The 18208-nt window shown below is 43.2% G+C and overlaps 1 pseudogene across 1 annotated transcript; it reads right to left on the reverse strand.

The window, feature by feature from the left end:
- Positions 1–535: 535 nt before the first annotated feature.
- Positions 536–15346, reverse strand: LOC124007715 (annotated as a pseudogene). Its single transcript, XR_006833997.1, has 22 exons — positions 15186–15346; positions 9299–9415; positions 9040–9099; positions 7899–8102; positions 7634–7747; positions 7316–7450; positions 7103–7219; positions 6531–6799; positions 6106–6414; positions 5559–5693; positions 5216–5408; positions 4891–5066; positions 4254–4390; positions 3883–4033; positions 3550–3718; positions 3305–3459; positions 3087–3210; positions 2257–2402; positions 2021–2151; positions 1823–1924; positions 1277–1368; positions 536–793 (listed from the first exon to the last, which is right to left on the reverse strand). The product of XR_006833997.1 is annotated as a sodium/potassium-transporting ATPase subunit alpha-1-like (transcript).
- Positions 15347–18208: the final 2862 nt, after the last annotated feature.

An 18208-nucleotide genomic window follows, 5' to 3' on the forward strand; every position in this document is an offset into this window, starting at 1 on the left:
CCCAAACCTCAAGGGTAGGATATTGGATTAGGCATTCCATAGCTACTTTATTTTAGAACACCCAACCACAGGAGAGCATTGCTACTGTAAGCATTAGACAGTGGGTTTGAATTAAATATACATATTAAGCCACAATGTTGTCAGCAGGGTTTTTATGCTCAAGTGCTGCCAGTTGATAAGTCTTGCCTTGTGCTTCTGATAGACGGTTGCTCTGACACAGGCTTGCTAGTGTGTGGAGATAGTGTTTAATGTTGGGCAGTAGATGGATAAAGTGCGATGTGAATGGGTCAAAAGGTGAGATGAAATACAGTCTACATTCTGTACTACAATGACAGTGAACAACTAGCTGGTGTTCGTTGACTGCACACTGAAAGCAGTGCTCATGGTTAAAACAGAGAGAGAGTAGAGAGACTCTCCAGGAAGGATAGGAAAAGAAGGACCTGAAGATCTATTGATGCTGTGTTTATTCTGGAAAGTCTCCAAGTTGCAATGAGGAAACGTGCAAGCACACATGCACAAACCATACACACCAAAGTGGGAGCTGACTGAAAGTTTATTTATATTACTGTTAAAAACATGTATAAAATTGGTCCTGTTCCAGAAACAAGGCACACAATGTAAAATGTCTTGGTTCATCATCTCGATCTCAGTGTTTTAGTATCACGCAGTCCCTATATAAAAACACAGCCACATTTTACAGAATTTAAAATTCCGAGCAGCAAGACAACCATGCAAGAACTTGAGCGATGCAAACGGGATGCTTTCTAGTAGTACGTCTCCCTCTCCACCCAACCTAAAACAGAGAAGATGGAAAACAGGATTTAGAGATCAATTACCTCTGCTAAAACAGGTGGACTAAGGAAGGCTGTAGCATACATAAACAATGATCATGTTAACTATCCGTGTGTAGTTCAGACGGTCACGGAGGAAGACAGTCAAGTGACCGACGTCTTTAACATGGTCTCTGACAGCATACCGGTTTACTCACATCAAATGCATTTTATAAAGCCATTTTTACATTAGCAGTTGTCAATGGAATGGACTAGACTCCCAAACGTGTCTGTGTCCACTGTCTTGCACATCTGAAAAATTTGCTGCTGCTTAAAGATTTACAGACTTCGCTTGTTTGCCAGATAGTAAGGCTGCATATTTAGGTAGCCTTACTATCCTCCTGAGAACGAGGGAAAATCTGGTGGTTTTGAGAGCCAAACTGAGAACTTGTATGAACAAGTACAGCAGATGGTCACAGTAATAACTAAAAGGGATTTAGACTCACCTCCTGGGCTGCGTCGGATGATCAGTTTTCGGATTTCATCATAAATAAAGATGAGGAGAGAGTATGGGAAGGCGCAGAACCACCAGCTGGGTCTAAGGAGAATACAAAAACAACAGATCTGAAATGACTCCAGACCAGAATACCCCAAGAACAGATCTGAAATGACTCCAGACCAGAATACCCCAAGAACAGATCTGAAATGACTCCAGACCAGAATACCCCAAGAACAGATCTGAAATGACTCCAGACCAGAATACCCCAAGAACAGATCTGAAATGACTCCAGACCAGAATACCCCAAGAACAGATCTGAAATGACTCCAGACCAGAATACCCCAAGAACAGATCTGAAATGACTCCAGACCAGAATACCCCAAGAACAGATCTGAAATGACTCCAGACCAGAATACCCCAAGAACAGACCGTAACATTTTAAGCAAACACATAGCTAAGCTTAATAGAAGTCCTCCAAGAGTTAAGTATTTTTGGTACTACAAATTATTTTATTAAGAGATGGAGTGTACCTAACTGAAGGGTCTTTACTTACTTGAGTGGGTACATTCTGAGGGCGATGCCCATCCCAGGACAGTAGGACAGGAAGGCGGCCAGGGCGGTCTCCTCAAACAGGCCGAAGATGAGAATCTTATTCCTGAGGAGGACAGAAGCAGCATTTAAAATCAAGTCATTTCTTTGACAACAAAAACTAACAACAGTCGATGCTCTTCAAAATGGCCACTGAACTAACCTCATTCCTTGTTGGAAGACTGAGTTCCTCCTGGTCTTACAGATGATCAAATCAGCCCACTGTACAACTACAATACTGGCGAAGAATGCTGTGTGGCAGGTGAACTCCACAATCTTTCTCTGTTCATAAGTCTGAGGGAAACAGTCAGCAACAGAGGGAGAAACCGTCAGCTAATCATCTAGAGTCAGACCAAACAACAAGGCTTGTGAAAACCACATTGGTGTCTGCATACTCACCCACTGCTGACCATAGCTATCCTCCAGGTCGTTGCAAAATTTGTTGTCCCAGTCCACACGAATACCTAGCAGTCTGGAGGGTAAGAACCCGTTCTCAGCAAGGATCACAAAGTATGTGAAGAACCCAGCCAAAGCCTGGATCATACCTATGGAGAGATGGGGAGACAGGATCAGATGGGTGCATTTGTATCAGATTATATCCATGTCATTCTGTCTGCTGGTTTTTCTATGTTGCATCAATCTCCATTAAAAAAATGTTTTCAAGTTTGATTGTCACATCACCGGACAGGTGCAGGGGAATGTGTTGTTTTACAGGGTCAGCCATAGTAGTAGGGTGCACCTGGAGCTTATTAGAGTTAACTGCCTTGCTCAAGGCACGGAGCAAAGATTTTCACCCTGTCGGCTCGGGTATTCGAACCAGCGACCTTTCAGTTACTGGGCCAACACTAACCGCTAGGCTACCTGCCGCCCTACAGTGATTCCCAAGGAGTATCACGTTGGTGGGAGAGGTTTGCGACCCATGATATGATGCAACCGCAGTATGTGAATCCTGTCCATATCAGTGTTTCCTCTTAAGGAAAGTCCCGCTCACATGGAAACCTCTGGCTCCATCACCAAAGTGTGAAACATCCCATAATCACTCAGAGACCCCTTCTCTTATCACCAGGGAGGCTATTTCTGGCGCATACCCCACTTCCAGCTGATCCCAAAACCACCCAGTCAACTTAAGAGTTGGAATCCAGTTTGAGGTGTATGAGATGTTAATCTTTCATCTAAGAATGAAAATACTTTGTTTTGCGCAAGTAAGGCTTTGTGAAAAGCGGTCTTACCGATTTGACCGTAGGCTATGCTGATAAGTCTTTCATTCACCAGTTTGTCTGTTTTGGAGTTTCTGGGCTGTCTCTTCATGATGTCACTCTCAGCAGCTTCGTAGGCCAGGGAGATGGCGGGGACCTGCAAAGTTGAGGACGATTTCAACAATTAGAATAAAACTGAACAGTAACCAAAGATTTAGAAAAGAAAAATCTTAAATATACAAATTCCTTACCATGTCAGTTCCCAAGTCGATACAGAGGATGGTGACGGTTCCTAGGGGCAGTGGAATGTTGGCGATGATGAAGAAGAGGAAGGGTGTGATTTCTGGAATGTTACTGGTCAGGGTGTAGGCGATGGACTTCTTCAAGTTGTCAAAGATCAGACGGCCTAGGAAAGGTACATGCATAACGTTGGTGAAAATAATGCCGAATAGAAGGAACCCCAAACATTCTAAATCCACTGAAATGCTGCTTCTACCTTCTTCAACACCAGTCACGATGGAGGCAAAGTTGTCATCCAGGAGGATCATGTCTGCAGCCTGCTTGGAGACGTCCGATCCAGAGATCCCCATAGCAACACCGATGTCAGCCTTCTTCAGAGCAGGAGAATCGTTCACACCATCACCTGTCACAGCCACAATAGCACCCTGTGGATAAGGAGGAGAGGTGTTTGAGTCTAAGAAGAGAAACATCTAGAGAGAGAAAACTGGTAAACACATTTTTAATTTGAAAGGAATTTATCTACGCTACAGTCACTCTGTTTACCTCTCGTGAGATCGGCCTAGTGTCTTTAAGTTGAGCTGAATATTACCTGGCGCTGGCAGCCCTCCACTATAATAAGCTTCTGCTGAGGAGAGGTTCTGGCAAACACAATCTCTGTGTGATATTTCAGGATGTCGTCCAACTGTTCAGCGCTCAGGTCCTTGAGGTCACCGCCATGAACCACACAGGCCTTGGCATCCCTGGGAAAAATGTACCCTTTATTTTATGGGAAATCCCATTAATATGAAGACATTTCTATAATGTCTATAAGCGCTCATGAGAAGGACCTGACATTCAAGCTTGAATAAAATCTTTGAAAAAGGACTTCAAAAATGAAAAATGTAGAAACTGCAAGGGTTTTACTGTTGTTTCCAATAACGTAACTTTTTTATATATATATTTTTTTAAATCGCAACATACCTAGGGTCAACTTCATTGACTGGAATGTTCAGACGAGCAGCAATGTCCTCAACAGTCTCGTTTCCTTCAGAAATGATGCCCACACCCTTGGCAATGGCCTTAGCAGTGATGGGATGATCACCAGTGACCATGATAACCTAAGGGAAGGAAGGGAAGAGGAGTGGTCTGATCACAGTGGCTGCTATGCTACCTTATATAATGTTACTTACCCTACATTATTCATCTCATATGCATATGTATATACTGTACTCTACATCATCGACTGCATCCTTATGTAACACATGTATCACTAGCCACTTTAACTATGCCACTTTGTTTACTTTGTCTACACACTCATCTCATATGTATATACTGTACTCGATACCATCTACTGTATGCTGCTCTGTACCATCACTCATTCATATATCCTTATGTACATGTTCCTTATCCCCTTACACTGTGTATAAGACAGTAGTTTTGGAATTGTTAGTTAGATTACTTGTTGGTTATCACTGCATTGTCGGAACTAGAAGCACAAGCATTTCGCTACACTCGCATTAACATCTGCTAACCATGTGTATGTGACAAATAAAATTTGATTTGATTTGATTTTATGTGGATTGACTGAAGAGTCGTGTCAAGTGTTACATTGCCATACCTTGATTCCAGCACTCCTGCACTTTCCCACAGCATCAGGCACAGCAGCACGGGGAGGGTCAATCATGGACATTAGGCCAACGAAGCACAGATTCTCAGTTGGGAAGTTCACCTCTTCACAATCAAACTGGAAGCCCTCAGCGAACTGGTCATCAGGGAGCTGGAAATGACAGAACCCTAGACAGATACAAAATTGTGAAAATGTGAATTGAAAAAGGGAGCAAAAGCACAATTTTACACCTCACATTGGATAATTTGACAACACAGATGGAATAACAAAAATACAGTAGTATTGGCTAGTGATGACTGAAATAAATGACTATTACCCAGCACTCGCTCTCCCAGACCACCCAGTTCCATGTAGGCGTTCTGGAAAGAGTCCTTCATCTCGTCATCCAGAGGCTGTTCTTTGCCCTGGATCAAAATGGTGGAGCAGCGGTCCAGGATCCTCTCAGGGGCTCCCTTCATCACCAGCAGATGCTTGGACTCACCCTCATTCTTGTTTAGGTGAACGGAGAGCTAAGGGATAAAATTATAGGAGCAGCCATTTTGAAAACAGATTAGCAGAATAGGCATAACCATATTGAGCTCTGTGCCAAAGGGAAGGGTTTAAGACTTATTGAAAACTTATTTGCCAATATTTCATGTGGCAGGGTGCCATTGCCCTACCTGGTATTTGTTGGTGGAGTTGAATGGGATCTCAGCAACCTTGGTGTACTGGTCTCTCATGCCTTGCACAGACCCACAGCACAGCTCAATACACTTCAGCAGGGCAGACTCTGAGGCATCACCAGCCACATCTCTCTGTGAGAGGGAAACGAGTAGGCAGATGAAGTGGACGTGGTACGCCGCTGGCGCACACTCTCTTTCACACACTAGCACTTCCAAGTGGCCCAAATCATTAAAATGCCCTCCATCAATTTAAACAGACTGAATGAAAAGGAAATCTTTGTAGATTGAGCCTGGTAGAAGACAAAGACCGTGACAAAGAGAAACTGAAAATAAGGGGTGAAATTAAGTGTGGTAATCACAGCTAGTCCAAGGTGAGATGATTAATGGCTGAGGCAATATGAGGCATTCGGGTGACAGGGGAGGAATTACATAAGGTGAAAGACAACCCTGTTGAGCCTTTTCAGAGGCATTACATGCTGAACTCCTGTCGATAGCTCCATGTGTATACGGTTGTCAATTCACTCTGGGGAAATGAGACACTTACTTTAAGGATAGGAATACCGCTCTGTTCTGCCAGGAAGACGGCACGGTTACACAGGCCAGCGACTCTAGCCAGGGCAGCCCAGGTGGCAGAGCTCCTGTCGAAGGAGGTACCGCTCTGGTTCTCTGTGGTGTCAGCCTCATGGATCTGGTTGTCGAACCACATGTGAGCCACGGTCATTCTGTTCTGAGTCAGGGTTCCGGTCTTGTCAGAGCAAATGGTGGAGGTGGAGCCCAAGGTCTCAACAGCTTCGAGATTCTTCACCAGGCAGTTCTTCTTGGCCATACGCTTGGCAGTCAGAGTTAAACACACCTACGGAGAAAGCCAAAAGCCACTCAGCATGTCTGTCGAACAAAATTGGCAATGTACTGGTTTTTGGAGCCATATCGGAAGTATTTGGGGGGGGGCCCCCGAAAGACCGTACTCACAGTTACAGTGGCCAGGAGACCCTCAGGCACATTAGCGACAATGATTCCGATGAGGAAGATGACAGCTTCCAGCCAAGAGTATCCGAGGATGAGGGACAGGACAAAGAAAGACATGCCCAGGAAGACGGCCACACCGGTGATGATGTGGATGAAGTGCTCAATTTCAATAGAGATTGGGGTACGTCCGACTTCCAGGCCAGAGGCGAGGGTAGCAATACGACCCATAACAGTGCGGTCACCAGTGTTGATGACAATACCTCTGGCAGTTCCTGCAGGAAATAACGTGCAGACTTCATTTAACAATCATGCCATCATATTGACTACTGTTTAACAGCACAGTTGACAGTGATTCAACCTCAGAAATGGTGGACATACTTTATACAGCAACAGGACTTCATCGAAGCTAGCCCAGTAATGGTTTGTTTTATTTCATTTATTTGCGAGAGACCATGTACAACATGCCCTTGTACCAGATTTAGCTAGATTCCTCATTTTTAATCTGTGGTCCCTGGGCAGAATTTATTTTTATTTGGTTTGTTTCTCATCTGAGCAACTCTGCTCTGTTAAAGTACCTTCAACACAGTTGGTAGAGAAGAAGGCAATGTTCCTTGTCTCCAGGGGTTGTCATTGGAGTAGTCCGGAGTACGGGTTTGGGGCTCAGATTCACCAGTGAGGGAGGAGTTGTCCACCTAAGTGGGGAGGGAATTAGATTAATACAATAATGACTGGCACGGACATGGGTGGAACGTGACGTATTTGGAGCAAGGGGATTTTAAAGTACCCACTTTGCAACCGCTGGCAGAGATGATTCGCAAATCGGCGGGAATCCTATCTCCACCTTTCACCTCCACCAGATCTCCAACCACCACTTGTTGAGCGTTGATGTTCATCTTCTCACCATCACGGACAACCAGGGCTTGCTACAAGGTAGAGGACACAACAAGATTCATCTTTAAATGTAACAATAAAGGAAAAGAAAACACCTTCAAAAAGAAGTGTTTCTAAAACAGCCAGTACCTGTCATGTCAGCCAGTGTCATGTACCAATACATGACAATACAATCAAGTTCTTCTTAAAGGTGTTTGAAAAGGCAGAAGTCTAACCTGTGGGACCAGGTTCTTGAAGGAGTCCATGATCTTTGAGCTCTTGGCCTCTTGGTAGTAGGAGAAACAGCCAGTAACAATGACAACAGCAGAGAGTACAACACCCAGGTACAACTGTGTGAGACAAAGATGCAGAACGTGTTAAAATTAAGTTGAATCCCCCGCACAAACATCAGTGCAAAAGAACTACAAAACCCAAGCATCATCTGCTTTCAATTCCATCACAATGTCAATGAAATCAACATTCTTCATCTTGGAATCTTACGTTATCATTGGCCGGCTCATCCTCCATGGCTGCCTGGATTCCGTAGGCCAGGAAGCAGAGGAGAGCGCCAGTCCACAGCAGCATGGAGAACCCGCCAAACATCTGCTTGCAGAACTTCACCCACTCAGGGGTAGTGGGAGGAGGGGTCAGGGAATTGGGGCCATCACGGGCAAGGTTCTCGGCAGCCTTAGCACTGGATAACCCCTGAGGAAATACAAAATTGGTTGTGTTACTTTACATGTCGAGACCTCAAATTAAGATGCTGTAGGAGGATACTTAAAATTTAAAAGAATGGGTGCTTCCCTCCCACCCAACCTTTTAAGGGTATACCATTATCGACCCATGCTTTTTAAAAATCAAGTATTTTGCTATATTCGGGTATATCTAGGTACCCCACCCTTCCCCCATTCTTGAGATTCTCTTTCACGGCACGTGATAAGGAGAGAGGAAGCAAATTGTCAACACAATAATATCTCTCGAGGTCTGTCAGTGGCATAGACACTGCAGGGCCAAGTCATAACTCTAATTTCACATAAGGCAGAGAACAGAGAAACAAGTCAATGGGGCTCTGGAGAGAGTCGAGGTGCTGACAGTTGCCAGGCAACTCGCTGCAAACAATGAAACAATGAAAACAGTGCCATCTCCTCTGCTGGGATTGAGTGCATCCTAAATCTGGGCTGAGGTGCTATGAGCCTGCTGCTTGTGAATTATTCAAAAAAGGACCACTCGGCTGCGCTGCTAGGTTTGGAGGTACTAATCTACTATTCCCCTTGATCTCCAAATCATGATCAAGAGTCCATTTGCATGGATGTAAAAGAGGGATAAAGCATCTCTCATATTGCCTCCTCCAATTGCCTTGGATATTTGTCACATCCAAGTCAATGATAACCCCTTTCTTCCACGGTTTAATAATTGGAAGAGATCCCAAGAGTCCGAAACCCATAACTTGAGCAGAACTTTGAAGTCCATCACTTGACTTAATTTTTCTATTCAATAATTGAAACTATTCGAATTGAGGAGAACCGAACTGAATTGCATTCCAGCTGTGGTCGATAAGTAACTAGTTTGTTAACAGAAAACAGTGCAGAGGAGATGATTGAATTGCCAACTTAAATGAAAATGAGTGAAGCTCCAGACTCACCCTACTAAGGTCGGTGCCGTATTTGCGGTTGAGCTCATCCAGGGTCAGTTTATGGTCATCCTATGGGACAGAGATTAGGAACATGTCACTGACAATCGTATTGCACTGCACTTCGACACCATCGAGATAAACATACAGTACAGTACATGCAGCTTGACACCAAGTCAGTGACATCAACACATGAGTGAGCAAGACTTATGATTTAAAGATGAACTTCCCAGGTCCTGAAAGAGAAAGAAAGTGAGAGAAGCCAACTCACCAGATCAACTTCCTTTTTCAACTCATCCATGTCCCTCTCCTTCTTCATGGCCTTGGCATTCTTCTTCTTGCCTCCCTGCTCAGAGGTCGCCGCCAGCTCATACTGTTCCCGTCCTTCCTACAGAGAGGGCAAGAAAAGATAGTTAGGAGCGATAAAAAAAAATATATACAAACACATAATAGAATAGGTAGAAAGAGGCCCTTTAGAGCTCTGCCCGAAAAAAATAAAATTGTCACCCAACTCAAGCACCCGATACAGAATCTGCTTATAGTATAGCTTCCCATAGTGTTTCCGAGGCATTAATAAAACCCAAGTCTGGGGGCCCAACTCTTGAAAAGGTCATTCATTGAGTCAATTAGAGAAGCACTCATTTAAACAATGGATAAAAAATGCTCATTTTCAGTTACAAATGACTTACCAGAAGTCACCCAACAACTTGTGGGTTATTGATGTAGCATTGTTCTACTGAACGTAAGCCCAGTTATCATTTACAAAACAAACGTGACCTGGACAGGTATGGTGCAACAAGTACAAAGATAGTTGTGGCTGTCCCTTTTGGACTATCACCCGGTAGGCTTTCACCTTTTAGAGTCTACGACCTGTGCTAGATAATAACTTTCACTACTCAGCAGAAGAAACTCAGATGTTTGAAAATGGCATCTGTGAAGTTCATGAGGAAATGCTTAATGAACAATCAGGTCACAGACCGTCACTTTGCACAACTGCGTCAATAATGAGAGCTGTGGGAGGGGTGGGGCTGAGGGTCATTTCAACATACTCCACTGCAATCCAGGAATATCAGACTATTAGGCTCTATGTCACAATACTTTGTCCAGAATAGGGGCAAAATGAACTCTCCAGAGGGGAAAGATGCACATCGTTGGCTCGGTTGTCTTGAGTACACACAGAACTTTCTTCCTCTGGAGTCATCTCATTGTGAAAGTCCAAAATAACCCTGGCACCTCACCTTCTGCAGACACATTGTTCAGTCACTCTTCCCTTTCTCCATTATCAAATCGGTCACTTTTGGGAAGAGGACAAAGACCTGTTGAAGAATGCGTCAGCTAGACGGCTGAAAAGGGGAGGGTGTTGGGACACTGCGGTAACAGGATAATGCACAGTACCAGATAAACATCGGTAAGGCAGTTAGTGATCATAAATTATTCAGGTTCTACTGGTGTTCAGAAGTGTTTTGGCTGTGGGGGAGAGAGCTCTACATGCTTCTCTTGATTTGACACTATGAGGTTACACAAAAGCTGCTCGACTCGAAGCAAGACAGTTCCTGGTTCAGAATGTGATCCCCAAGTCACAGGGGCTTGACTGAACATTTAACTTTGTTGTTTGGTTACAACGGAATCCAACATTAGGGGTCCTACCAGTGTTTTTGTTGCTGTTGGAACAGTAAAGGGTAGAGGTGGAACGACAAGTCCTGCTGGAGTCTTCCGGGCCCTCAAGGAATCTGTTGTCGCAGTCCCCTGTTGTCTTTTTGTTAGTTGACAGGCACACAGACGTGCCCTTTTGAAAATGCACCCCCCCCCCCTACTAATACTATTTAGAAATATCACTTTTACTTTCCCAATAGTGCACACATCCGTTACCACAATGAAGCAAGGAAGGGAGGATGCTGTTTTGGAAATATTACTCAGCTGTCTCTCAAACGAAACAGGAAGCTACTGCACTGAAAACAGGAAAAAAAAGTGTGAATGTCAGCAATTGTGTGGAATCTCTCACAAGACCAATCATGCAAAAACAACAGTTGTCCCACTACAAGTCTGAGAACAATGAGGCTTTGTACCTCTATAGAGAACCATGTAAAAACAATACTGAAAAATGGGGCAGAGAAATAGATCTTTAGAGTGACTTTATTTTGGACAGAGTTTATTTTGTACAGTCATGGAATTTATTCAGTACCTCTTAGCAAAACACTTAAGATACCAGGTTTACCGCATTCTTATATGGGATTACTGTAATGGTTTGATCTGGGAGTGGGAGCAACACCACTGTGGTAAACATGGCTTGGGTCTGAATACCATTTCTCCCATAGTTCAGAGTAGTATATTCAACTGCGTAATCGTTGTTCTCATGAACGTTGCATATGGGAGTGAGTGTAATTAGTCTGGGACAGAAAGAGAAACAACTATGTGTGAAAGAGAGTGCAAGAACGCAGGGTGGGTGGAGAAGGGGGTGAAGCCGGCAAGACATCTTTCCAAGAGGACAGAAAGTTTTAAAGAACAACTGTCCTCATAAAAACAACAGCGATAGACAGAACAGCCTGAGTGAGATGAGGGGCCTCTCACTTTTACGCTAAAACACCAGATCAACAAAAGTTCATAAGAGACGGGCGAGCGGGTGCATATTTTACAGCCAGAGTCGAATTCCTGTGAACACCATTCCTGGTTCTGTACATGTGCCAAATACAAAAGCTGCTCACTCAAGCATATTGGCTCCTCCTCGCCCTGGGACTTTGCCCCGTTGCTACAGGCGACATAACCACACCTCTCAGATATCTGAATGGACCGAGTCACGTGTTACTCTCCTCCCCCTTTTCTCTCCCTCTCTTCACTTCAGAAAAAAGTTCATTTATTCACAAGAAACGCATTTAAAACTCCCACCACGTCCACTGGAAGAGTCGGTTTTCCCACAGAACAAAGATGGTGAATGCCTGGGTTTCTCCTTAAGACCCCAGGAACCACAGTTAAAAGCAGAATACAAATCAATGGGATGCAACTTCCTTTATTGCGCTAGTCTGAAATGTAGGTTAGAACAGCATGCACGCGGCTATTGCGAAATGCCGATTGTGAATAGGCCTATGGGACAAACTTTTTTTTTTTTTTTTTTTACAATTCCCTCTGCAGTTGGAACAAATCGAAATTACAGTGGAGGAAACAGAAGGTGTAATAATGTGTGGAACTCTCCATAATGTTTAGGCAGCTAAGCCAAACGAGCAGAGAGGGAGATCGAGCAGGAGAGAAAAGGGGCAGTGGGGGTGAGATGTGTTCTCTGTCACAGAGATGGGGTGGCGTGTGACAAAAGGGATGCCTAATACATAGAGACTGTGGAGTGGAAAGAATGTGAAATCCTCAGGAGAAAGAGCAAAAAATCATGTTTTAAAGAGCGCTAGAGAGCAGGTCTCTTGGTTCCACAGTGGACCCCCGCGGGGGGAAATAATGGTCAGCTGAGGCCACAACCTGATAGTAGCTCAGAGATGGAACACTGGAGAGAAATAAATCATTCCCAAATTACTTCACCATATAAAAAGACCTTGTTTTGGACATATTCTAGGCCTCATTTGTTTACAGTGGAGTTTTTCCACAAGCCACTTTCCATCACACTCAGTGGTGGAATCTTTAAAACAAATGACACCACCACCACCACCCCCCCCCCCCCCCCCCCCCCCCCCCCCCCCTTGATGAAAGATGGCGAGAAAAGAAGTGGTAAAACGAAGAAAGAATGCACCCTAATAACATTACAGGAAAACAGCCTTGTTTTCAGATCACAGTTTATTTTGAGAGATAGAAACAATAGCCAAAGTATTCCATTTCAGGAAGGAACTTTTGGGCGTTTCAATTTGTTGACAGTGAGCAGTTTTATACTATCATACCTCTTGATTTTCCATTTCATTACAGAAAAACTGAATTTGTCCTCCATCTGCCATTCAACCAGTTCAGAGAAATTCTGCTAGCTCCCTCTGAACAATGATGACAATGCAGCAACTGGTGCCTCATCTTCAGAGCAGTCTCATATACCTCACCACTCTAACCAACCCTTTGCTCCCGCCAGCCCTATGTCACCCTCATTCTCTCCCTGTACCTCTCACTCCCCCCTCTCTCATCCCTCTCTGCGGTCTCCTGGAAATCATTAGTCCGGCTGTCCAAGCATCTGTGCCTATTGTGCGTGTACTGGACCAGAGCGCTGAGAAGAGGACAGGAGGGGTGGGGGCAGAGCAGAGTGTTCACCACCATACAGGGAAAGAATCCAAAACATGGAGGTTTGCTGCTCTGCATTCACATCATACAACCAATCTGTCTCTCTAGTCACCCCTCTCTTACTGTAGCTGTGAATGCATCATTTATCACTGTGCCCGTGTGATCTGTTGCCCAGCAGGGAGTGGTGAGCCTTTTATATGATGCTATTAACCTCCCCGATATCCCACCAGTCTGCCATACAGTAGCCAAATACAGGAGTCACAGGTAGGTAGTTGTAAAATATATATAAAACATCAAATAAAAATCACCCCAATAATTGATATATTTTCCATCACCATAAAATTGCAGGTAGTTATTTAGACAGGCGTGATGACAAAAACCCTATTGACTAAGGATTGCCCATAAAAAAACAAACACTTAATTCTACAAGTCTAGAACAATATGCCTCGATATGAGATGAATATACAACAAATCTAGTGTATTGAACAGCATTGGAGCAACTAGGAGATTATTTGTCTTGGACCGATTTGTATCAAGTTTAATAAAAACGATTGTTTTTTTGGAAAAGCGATTACTTTCGTTAATACATGAGGGGGCTGTAGTTGATGGAAGTCTTCCCAAAGACACATTGTAGGCCTATCTGAACATTCGCAGAATGTGGGCTACACAAGAAATGTCTTACACATCCATATACAACAAGGTGAACGCACCAATTTGTAAGTCGCTCTGGATAAGAGCGTCTGCTAAATGACTTAAATGTAAATGTAAATTAAGCCTTATGTGGAATATATTTATTTTTTAAAGAGATTTTGCAGGTGCTCAAATGTTATCAAGGAACAGTTCTGTATTTTCCCCAGAGTCAGATGACCTCGTGGACACCATTGTTGGGTCTCTGCGTCCAGTATTACGAAAGTTAAAGGTATTTTCGTGAGCCAATGCTAACTAGTGTTAGCGTGTTCCCATATACTTCAAGTCATTGCGCTAACGCTGGTTAGCAATTTCCTTCAAACTGAACGCAGACATAAAAATGGTATCCACGAGTTCGTCTAACTCTGGGGAAGTAGATAAGGGCATCCTGCTCAAATCCAGAACTATCCTTTTAAGCAACCAAAGGGTATTATTCCAAATTAGGCCATCTACATAAAAACTACATTCAACGAGCATAACAAAAACAAATAAACACCGACGACTTTGGCGCATGGTTGATATTGTGAATGGGGTGGACTAGGGTTATTATTCAATTTATGAAGAACAGACTTTCGCAACAGCAACTACATTTAACCAATTGATTACGAACCTGAATATTACCTATATTTCTCAATGGAGATCAAAATTCAGTCAAGCCGGTTACAAGTCACCATGAAAGACTCATTGAAACAAAGACCATCACTTATATTCAGAAGTGGGCTACAGGCTCTGTATGGCCGTGTATGTCAAAGTAACACAAGTCACAATATAGCATGTCTGCCTCCACTTCCCGCAACTCGAATTTAAACAGACCACGCTATATTTGTAGCCAACTTCCCGGCACTTTACTTGGCTGAAAATAAACATTGTATCAATCTTCAAACTTGTCTTACACCGCCAATTCTATCATCGTAGCGCTTACAAGCTTTTCTCATTGGCGACTAGATCCAAGCTAACCAACCTGTGGATCTTCAGTATCAATGTAAAAACAACACATTTTTAACCCTAACTGACACTCGATCAAGACACGTTATGAAAGCAACTTTTGTTCAGCCTACAAAATGCGGAAGTCACTTTCCCATCGCAGGCATTTTGAAAGAAAAATGCGGCCATCTACGTACATGTGATCATTTGAAAACAACTTCGACCGTATTATCTTTTTTTAATTGATACCACTTTTGACACGTAGTCTATCATTAAGAATTGCGTAAATTAGGCAACATTAGCATTTCATGGAGCTGGAATGTGAAGATGGAAAGAAAAAGCGCACTTACTCCACGTCCCATGTTTGCAGTTTTGTGGAGGAAAAATAAACTTATTGAACAATCAAATCCCAATTTACTTAAAAACTAATTGAAAAATGTATTGCCCCTGGATGTGCCCTTATCCACACGTGTCACTCCTACCGGACACGCATCCAAGCTCCCCGTCTCATTAAAAGGTCCAATACTTATATACAGTGTTTCTTTCGATCGTGACGTCTGCACTTTTTGCCATGGTAACATAGAATGGAGGGGCGGAGTCCCCATTATTGAATGTTTTACGATTATCGGCCTTCATAAAGTAGATTGAATCCAATGAATGGACTGTTAGTCTCTGTAACTTCAAATATTTATGAAGTCACTTGGTCTCTTCTGTGCAGGCTTATTCATATTGGGATGATATCTCTCACCACTCATATTCATAATGGATACTAACCCATCCTCAATCCTCTTTAAACCCATCCTCAATCCTCTTTAAACCTATCCTCAATCGTCTTTAAGAATACTATGCGTGTTTTGTTTGTCCCCTTTCTCTTAATTTCCACATAGATTAAATAATGAACATAATTTAAACACACACAAACACACTCTATTTCTGTCTCTCTCTCAATCACTCTCTCTCTCTCTTCATTCCTTATTTTAACCTCATTTATGGAAAGCGATAATTTTTGTGTAAACTCCATCACTGGTCTTTAGGAAGTTTAAACTTGAACGAACCAGGCCGTTAAACCCTGTAGGATGTAAACTTCCCCTCCTGATCCTGTCATGAACACTTTGTGGACAATGTGACCTTCTCAGAATTAATGGAAGTCTGGCAGCTTGTTGCATCTACAAATTATTAACTCTTTAACTTAGGGATCCTAACCATTAACCCCGTCTCAAGGTTCTGTTTTATGTCTTAACTTCACCCTTCAGTTTGGACTCCAGTAGGAGTGCTGATCTAGGATCAGTTTGTCTTTTAGATCATAGTGAATAATATTATATGGACAGATCCTAGATCGGCACTCCTACTCTGAGGTGCTTTGTGGATACGGGACCAGGTATTTCACTGCAGAACCAGACAGGCAGATTCAACCACATGTCTAGGATTCAACCACATGTCTATAGGTCACTGTAATTAGTGGAGCATTCTACCTGTGTTAGATATAATAGAATAGTATAGAACAACACATCTTTATTGTCCACCCACATATCAACTTTTCCCTTTGGCTTCACCCTACAATAAGACAATCGAAAATTGTGTTAATAATGAGCATTACATACAAACTGTAATGAAAACACATTCACTCAGACACTGACTTTTCCCCCACCACCGACAGGTCAACTAAAGTCAAAGAAAACTATTTGAAATGCTAATTATATTGAATTTAATATTTTTTTATACACAAGACTTTGCTTAATGATTCATGCCAATGTACAGTATCATCTAGGACTTGCTGTACCCAAGAAGCTGCTTGAATGCGTTTGCATGAATTTTACTTGGAGAGACTTGGTGGACAGATGGACTGACAGCGGAACACTTAGGCACAGTGTGTGTGTGTGTGTGTGTGTGTGTGTGTGTGTGTGTGTGTGTGTGTGTGTGTGTGTGTGTGTGTGTGTGTGTGTGTGTGTGTGTGTGTGTGTGTGTGTGTGTGTGTGTGTGTGTGTGTGTGTGTGTGTGTGTGTGTGCATGTTCAAAGACGGAACTAAAAATATCTCAAATTGTATATACAAGCTGTGAGCCCGATCCTATAAATGAGTTACCATGGAAACTATCACGTTCCTGTCCCCACAGAGCGAGTGAGAGGAAGCGCCTCTCTCTTTATCTGCATAATGCCCCCTAGTGGGGAAGAAAAAACAGTCAACAAGTTGGCCTCAGAGTAGGATGAAACTGTCCCTAGTAGGCCTATAGACTGATCTAAGGTCAGCTTTGCATTTGACCCATACGCAAACACAGGCCATAAAATACAGGCTCTCTTTCATATAACAGCACCATTGTTTTGGTTGAAGTTGCTCCCTTTTCACTGTATACATAGGTTCCTTTTCAGTCGGTACCTTCGGTAAAACAACTATGGGGAGTAGCACTTTCGCGACTTCGATTGAAGAATTAAAATCACGGCTAACAAGGCCAATGAAATCCGCGCCTCGCTGGAAGCCTTGGCTTCCACAGATAATAAGCCCAAGGCTCAGATTCATTCCTTCAATTCTTCCGCACTTTACCTCGATGTGAGCAGGAACGATTCAAGCTACTAAAAACAAAATGTTTTGGAACACAAGACTATCTGACTTTGCACCAACTAAACTGGCAGCTCACTGTGTGCGCAATAGATGTGGTAGAGAGGTCAATGGAACTCGACCAAAACAATGGAAAGTCATGGAAACGCATGGGGGAATGATGCCATGAGGAAAAGATCCTGAATCTCCTCATTGCCCCCTGGAAAATTGGCCTACATTTGGGCTATTGTTTATATTTTTATTACACACTATGTTGAGGTATAAATCGGAGTACAATGCTGTACTGTACTGTATATTTTGAGTCCTACAAAAAATGTAACAAAGCGCCTCTGCAAAGCCCTCACTCTGTCACTCAAACTTATTCCAGTATCTGTGTGTGTGTGTGTGTGTGTGTGTGTGTGTGTGTGTGTGTGTGTGTGTGTGTGTGTGTGTGTGTGTGTGTGTGTGTGTGTGTGTGTGTGTGTGTGTGTGTGTGTGTGTGTGTGTGTGTGTGTGTGTGTGTGTGTGTGTGTGTGTGTGTGTGTATGTAGGATACCTTCCCCTCCCCCTCTGAAGCATAGGCCATTGTAGCCTACTGACATTACATAATTAGAGAAGAACGGATTCACCTTTTCAATGCTAGTTGAGGATACTATAGTTATCAGCTTTCACGTGTTTTTATTTTCATTCTGGTTCCACTCTGCACACACAAGCTTGTTGGCTAGCTAGCTAGCTCTGGTCCAACATTAAGCTAACTCTCGGAAGTTCAAAGACATTCAACGTTCCTTCATAGAAGCTGCTCCTCCATAGGTATAAACGATTCAAGCTAAGCTTCCTCCTCC

This window comes from Oncorhynchus gorbuscha, linkage group LG21 (genome assembly GCF_021184085.1).
Source record: "Oncorhynchus gorbuscha isolate QuinsamMale2020 ecotype Even-year linkage group LG21, OgorEven_v1.0, whole genome shotgun sequence".
In the NCBI taxonomy this organism is placed as follows: Eukaryota; Metazoa; Chordata; class Actinopteri; order Salmoniformes; family Salmonidae; genus Oncorhynchus; species Oncorhynchus gorbuscha.